Genomic DNA, 7,851 nt, shown 5'->3' on the forward strand with positions numbered 1-7,851 from the left:
GATTTAGCTTTATTTCCGGTTCCTTGTTTGGTTGTGGACTTAGAGTAGGATCACTTATTCGAAGGTCTATTTAGTCTTGATTATATATGATTCGTATACACTAAGTAATTATAGAAAGACCGAGTATGGATTCCAGTATGCATATTCATTTGAAGAGATACCACAAATACCATTGCGATTGTTTACTTATATTAGTAAACTCCTGTTGTAAATCGCAGAATACTAAGAAACTCAAGATTTAATGTGTTTAGAACTAATTTATATTTGTTCAAAATCACCTGACTTATAACTGCTATAGAAAATTTATCATCATTTTTTTCTGTTAAATTATTCTAGAGAAAGATGCGTCCCAAAAAGTCAAATAGAAAGAAAAACAATCCACCACCACCACCGCCACCACCTCCTCCACAAATAGAAAGAGATACCACAAATACCACTGTCTTTCAAGCAGCAGTGGCTACTGCCATGGCACAAATCATCTTCAGTGGTAATAGTGGAGTTGGCAGTGGTGCTCTAGTTTTCGGTCATGGCGAAGGTCTTGGACACCCCCGTAAGTGTTCATATAAATACTTTACAAATGCGAAGCCCAAAACTTTTGATGGCACCGGAGGTGTCATTACTCTGACACGCTGGTTCGAGAAAACCGAATCGGTGTTTGAAATCTGTGCATTCCCTAAAGCAAGCAAAGTTAAGTTTGCAGCATGTACCTTGCTGGACAGATCCCTTTCCTGGTGGAATGGCTATGTAAAATCTCTATCCCTTCCAGTCACCTATGCTATGGGTTGGGATGATCTAAAAACTTTGATGCTAGCTGAATATTATCCTAGAGGCGAAATTCAAAAGCTAGAGGAAGAACTCTGGGGTTCAAAAATGAAAGACTCCAATATTACTGCATATATTGCCAGGTTCTGTGATCTGGCTATTCTGTGTCCAAGGATGGTTCCCAATGAGAGCAAGAAAGTTGAGAGGTTTATCTGGGGACTCTCTGCTCAGATACAAGGCAATGTTATAGCTGCGAACCCTCTCACTTTTGACAGTGCCAAGCGTTTGGCACAAACACTAGTAGACCATGAAGTCCGTCAGGTCTTTATGGTACCCATCCCGAAGCAATCCAAGGAAGAGAGCAGTAAGAAGAAACCCTGGAATAAGAGGAAAGGGAAATCTTCTCAAGAGCCCTCAAAGAAGCAACAAATAGTACCAGTTCATGCTGCTACTGTACCTGCTGCTGTTCCTGCTAACCATGCGCCAGCAAAGCAATATGCTGGTAATCTCCCAAAGTGTAACAAGTATAATTTCCACCACCATGGAAATTGCCGAGAGATGCAGTGTAGGAACTGCAATGGAAAAGGGCACACTGCCCGATTCTGTAAATCCCCACCTCGACCGATCAATCAAGTATCTGGCGCTGGAGTAGGTCAGGCATGCTATGGATGTGGTGAAGTTGGACATTTCAAAAGGGATTGTCCAAAAGCTAGGAACGCTGGTGGTACAGGAAGAGTCTTAGCAATTGGCTATGAAGAAGCAGTAGTGGATCCTAATGTAGTGACTGGTACGTTTCTTCTCAACAATTCTTTCGCATGCATTCTTTTCGAAACCGGTGCAAAAAAAAGTTTCGTAAGCCATAAATTCAAACATATGCTAAAACAAAACCCCGAAGCATTAAAAGATACATTCTCCGTTGAGATGGCCAAGGGAAAAAAAGAAAGTACCAATAACATATACATAGGATGCACACTTACTCTAAATAACCATTCCTTCCGAATTGACCTTATGTCAGTCTCAATTAAAAGGTTTGACATCATAATCGGCATGGATTGGTTAAGTTTTCACCGTGCTGATATCCTATGTTTCGAAAAAGCCATCCGTCTTAATCTGCCGAGTAACGAATCTCTCGTTATCTATGGCAACAAATCTGGTGCAAATCTTCAAATCATTTCTTGCGTCAAGGCTCAGAAGTATCTTCGCAAAGATTACTGCGCCTTCCTAGCTCACATTGTTGATAGGACTCAAGAAATAAAAAGCATCAAGGATATCCCCGAAGTCTGTGATTTCCCTGATGTGCTCCCCGAAGATATCTCAGGAGTTCCTCCTGAACGCCAAGTCGAATTTCGAGTCGACTTGATCCCTGGAGCTACCCCTGTAGCGAAATCCCCTTATCGTCTTGCACCTTCAGAAATGTAGTAACTATCCAACCAGTTGAACAAACTTCTCAGTAAAGGCTTCATTAGACCAAGCTTCTCACCCTGGGGAGCACCGATCTTGTTCGTGAAAAAGAAGGATGGATTGTTTCACATGTGCATAGACTACCGAGAATTAAACAAATTGACTGTTAAAAACTGATACCCTTTACCACGGATAGATGACCTCTTCGATCAACTCCAAGGAGCTAGTTTCTTCTCTAAGATTGACCTCAGATCAGGATACCATCAACTATGAGTCCTGGAGGCCGATATTCCAAAGACTGCTTTCAGAACTCGCTACGGTCACTATGAATTCGTAGTGATTCCCTTTGGTCTAACGAATGCGCATGCAGTATTCATGGACCTGATGAATAGAGTGTGTCGACCTTACTTAGACAAGCTCGTCATAGTCTTCATTGACGATATACTAGTCTATTCTCAAAATAAGGAAGAACACAGCCAACACTTGCGACAAGTATTGGAAACTTTGAGGGCAGAGAAATTGTATGCGAAGTTCTCAAAATGTGAATTCTGGATTCGAAAAGTGGAGTTCCTAGGTCATGTAGTTAGCGAGGATGGGATACATGTTGATCCCTCCAAGATCAAGGCTATCAAAAGTTGGGCAACCCCACGAACCCCAACAGAAATTCGTCACTTTCTAGATCTCGCTGGCTACTACAGGAGATTCATTCAGAACTTTTCAAAGATCGCGAAGTCACTCACTACCTTGACCCAAAAAGGTGTTTCATTCAAATGGGAGGAGAAACAAGAAACTACTTTCCAGACATTAAAGCAAGCCCTTTGCAGCGCATCGATCTTGTCCCTCCCATAAGGGACAAATGATTTTGTAGTCTACTGTGATGTGTCCAAGCAAGGGCTAGGATGCGTTCTTATGCAGCGAGGAAAGGTTATATCATACGCCTCAAGACAGCTTAAGAACCACGAAGTCAACTATACCACGCACGATCTTGAACTGGGAGCAGTGGTTTTTGCCTTGAAGATCAGGAGGCATTACCTGTATGGTACAAAATGTACAGTCTTTACGGATCATAAAGGCCTTTAGCACATATTTGATCAGAAGGAACTCAACATGAGGCAACGACGATGGGTAGAGCTACTAAATTATTATGAATGTGGGATTCGTTATCACCCTGGAAAGGCCAATATGGTAGTAGATGCCCTTAGTCGGCAAGAGTACTCGGGTCGCCGAGTAAAGTCTCTGACTATAACTATCAATTCCTACTTATCCGCACAAATCAAGGAGGCTCAGTTGGAAGCCTTGAAACCTGAGAACATGACAGGTGAAACCTTGAGGGGAATGGAAAAGAATTTGGAAATCAAGGGTGATGGAATTCATTATTTCATGAATCGAATCTGGACACCGAAGTTTGGTGGCTACAGAGATGCTGTCATGAATGAAGCCCATAAAACTCGATACTCCGTCCACCCGGGTTCAGACAAGATGTATTTGGACCTAAAGAAACTCTATTGGTGGCCAAACATGAAAGCCGAGATAGCTACTTTTGTGGGCAAGTGTTTAAATTGCTCCAAAGTCAAAGTAGAATATCAAAAGCCCTCAGGTTTACTTCAACAGCCAGAAATACCTGAGTGGAAGTGGGAACAGATTACAATGGATTTCATAACCAAGTTACCCAAGACAACAGGTGGTCATGATACCATTTGGGTTATTGTCGATAGATTAACCAAATCCGCACACTTCCTGCCAATAAAAGAAACAGATAAAATGGAGAAGTTAACAAGGACGTATATTAAAGAGATAGTACGATTGCTTGGTGTGCCAATATCTATTATCTCTGACCGAGATAGTAGATTTACCTCGCGGTTTTAGTGAACATTGCAAAAGTCCTTGGGAACAAATCTTGACATGAGTACAGCGTACGATCCTCAGACTGACGGGCAAAGCGAGAGAACAATTCAAACGATGGTAGACGTGTTAAGAGCTTGTGTGATAGATTTTGGTAAAGCTTGGGATACCCATTTACCACTTGTTGAATTCTCCTAACACAACAACTATCACACTAGTATCAATGTTGCACCATTTGAAGCTCTCTATGGTCGTAAGTGCAGATCCCCTCTTTTCTGGGCTGAAGTGGGCGATACACAACTAGCAAAGAACCAAATGCCTGATAGTACTCTAACCGGTCCCGAGATCATTCGTGAAACCACATAAAAGATTGTCCATATCTGGGAACGGTTGAAAGCTTCTCGAGATAGACAGAAGAGTTATGCGGATAAACGTTTAAAACCCTTGGAATTCCAGGTTGGTGACCGTGTTCTGTTGAAGGTCTCACCCTGGAAAGGAATGATACGTTTTGGTAAACGTGGCAAACTGAATCCAAGGTACATTGGAACATTCCAGATCATTGCTAGAATTGGTCTGATTGCTTACAAACTCAATCTACCGCATGAATTCGATGACATTCATCTCGTATTTCATGTCTCAAATCTCAAGAAGTGTTTTTCCGACGAGACTCTTCTTATCCCACTCGATGAAATCGAGATAAATGAGAGCCTCAATTTCATAGATTAACCGGAAGAAATCCAAGACAGGGAAGTAAAGAGAACTAAACAAAGTCGTATCCCGATAGTGAAGGTTCGATGGAATGTAAAACGAGGACCTGAATTGTCACACCCCAAAACCGGAACGGCAGAAACGTTTTGGGGTGGAGGACGTCATGTTTAGTATCACAAGACATACATCATAGTAATCAAAGTAATGAACAACCATTTCATTAGAAAGAAAGAGTTTATAAAGTGTGTGTTCACAAAACATAGAATACATAAGCAAATAACAAACAAGACTTGAAGCTATACTGCTCCATCTTCTGAATCCCAGCATGAGTACCTTTCTACTAGGCTCCTGAGAATACAAGTTATTTGAAAGAGTTGATCAGCAATTAAGCTGGTGAGTTCATAAGATTTTAGTGATGTAGTAAGTTGTAGAAAGTTGTTGTAAAATGTTGTTGAAAATGTAGTTGAAAAATGTAGTAAGCTGTAAGTTCTGTTTAGAAAAGTTCGCCTGTTCCTCTTAGAAAATCCTATATTTCCTACTTTGATGAAAGATACGTAAAAATGATTCTACAATCCTTTCTATGAGTACTAAATGGAAACAAGTGATATAAAACTCAGAGTAAACAAACAATCGACTGTGCGCATCTGCCCTAAGCTCACAACCAAACAAGGAACAGGAAGTATGGCGGATAGCATACATCCTATTGTTTGTTAGATCATTGTTGTATATACTCTGGCGTATTCACGTGTTACTCATGGAGTTAATTGTAATGGTTCTTTTATATTTAATGAAAAGATTCTTTAAGAAAACCCTTATTCCTCATAATAAAATGGTGACCATAGTGATTACTTCTATAATCACTTAGTTTATACTAACTATATATGATCTAATATCGAATAGATAGTTAATTGGGTGAATCTGCCCTAAGCTCACAACCAAACAAAAACAGGAAGTAAGGCGGAAAGCACACATCTAACTACCTATTGGGTATTAATGATATATAACCATGATGTAGAAACTAAAGTATTATGGAGTTAGTCACCTAAGGTCCTTTAAGTTTATATTGGTTTAATAAAATGGATTAAACCCTTAACTGGTAAGTTTCTAGTTTTGTATACCAAAAGTTCTGATTTGGAAAGTATGTTTTGTACTAGACAACTATGCATTGACTTTGTGTCCTATGACCTGACCCATACCTGGTACCCTTATGATGACTTAATGTATACTGAACCTATATATCTAGAATCGAATAGATAATAGACTGGGTGAATATGTTCCAGGCCCACAACCAAACAAGGAACAGGAAATGAAGCGGAGAGCACACATCCTATTACCTGTCGGATCCTATTGATACATATGTATCCTTTGATGTATACATTAAGGAATCATAAGGTTAGCATTATGGTCCTTTCTACTAAACGTAGCCTTCTACCAAGGCATCAAATGTTATGTATGTTTGTTTCTTGTATGAGTGTCTATTTTCCCAAGTGAGACTATCATTAACTAAATATAGTTTATACATTAATGAATATGTGAGAAGATCACAAAGTAAATGTAATAGGGAAAATAATGTTTTACCTCAGCAGTGACACTGCTGGCTATAAAGTAATAAAATACAGACTCCAGGTAGTATTAAATGTACAATACACCTCGAGGAGTCTTTTTTCCTTTAATCCTTAGTCGGTTAATTAAAGGTTTAAATGTGAACTCGTATGTAACCATGCTGATCGACGGCTGAATAAATGATGACCCTCCGGTGTCATATGTAGTGAGGTGACATTTGTCACCCCTTGGCCTTATCTGTGACAACCCGAAATTTCTTTTCTGTACAACAATTCAATTCAATAGAAGTCAGAACTGTTTCTGCTAATTTTAAAGCTTTTTGGAATAAGTTTGAGTGTTTTAAAGTTAGTACTTTAGGAGATATCAGGAGAGAGGATGCCCTAGGGTTTATTGTGCAACAATAAAGTCCCAAAACTCCAAGAGTTTGGAGTTTACGGCCTAGACAAAGGTGTTTACGACCGTAAACCCTAAAAGGGGGTATAAAGATAACACTTAGTCATTATTTACCACTTTTCACATTTTCAAGATCCAAAACCCATTTCTCTCTCAAGCATCATCTGACTTTTCTTCAAGATCTTCAACTTTGTAAGTGTTTTTATCCCTAAAAAGTTGATATCTTACTTAATCTAGTGATCTTACATGATTCCATCCGTGAAATCATTCCAAAAGTGTAGATCTTCAAGTTTCACCAAGAACACAGACTAGTGTTCTTGGACTTTTAGCACCTTTTCAAGCTTCTACATAGTAAGTACTTCTATCCTAGTGTATTATAAGACTTGTTACACTTCTAGTCATCAAGAAAACACCCAAGAATGAAAGGATCAAAGGTTTTTACGGTCCAAGAACACCTTGGACCGTAAACCCTAACAAAGGGGCCAAAGTGGCCCTAGTCCCTTACCAAGCCTTGGAAACTAGTCTAGACCCCTTCCTTGATGTGCTAGGAACTCAAAACAACAAAAAGACCATAAACCATTTGGGTTTATGGCCGTAAACCCAAAGACAAATGGTCCAAGGACCGTAAACTCCATAAAGGAGTGAAATGGTGCCCTAATCACTTCCTAAGGCTTAAACATGAAGTAGGAATGCTTCTTATGACCTTTAAGGCTTCAAAACACAAAATGGTCAAAGTACCATGAGTTTACGGCCGTAAAATCATGGGTTTACGGCCGTAAACTCAAGGGGTGATGGTCACACAACCGTAAACTCCAAAGGAGTTTACCCTTGAACCCTAAACTCAATTACAAGGTCCTACCACCCTTAGATGTAATCCTTAGGACTTATAGCACTTAAATCAAGTGTTTTACATGTCTTAGGATGTCTTAACTTGGTTAATTAGTTGTTTAATGACTAATTGGATACATATATGTGTAATTATATGTTAACTAGGATCCTTGTATGTGTTCAAGTCTTCACTTGACACTTAGCATCCTATACATTCCGTTCATCCAAACCACTCACTACAGGTGAGTCATACCCCCTTAATTAACCTTTTAAATGTTTTAAATGCTTTTATGGGGGGGATACAAGTTGAACAATTATAGTTATTATATATCAATCGCATGTGATTAATAAGTA

The sequence above is a fragment of the Lactuca virosa genome, chromosome 4 (assembly GCF_052849685.1).
Source record: "Lactuca virosa cultivar CGN04683 chromosome 4, Lactuca_virosa_CGN04683_v6, whole genome shotgun sequence".
NCBI lineage: Eukaryota > Viridiplantae > Streptophyta > Magnoliopsida > Asterales > Asteraceae > Lactuca > Lactuca virosa.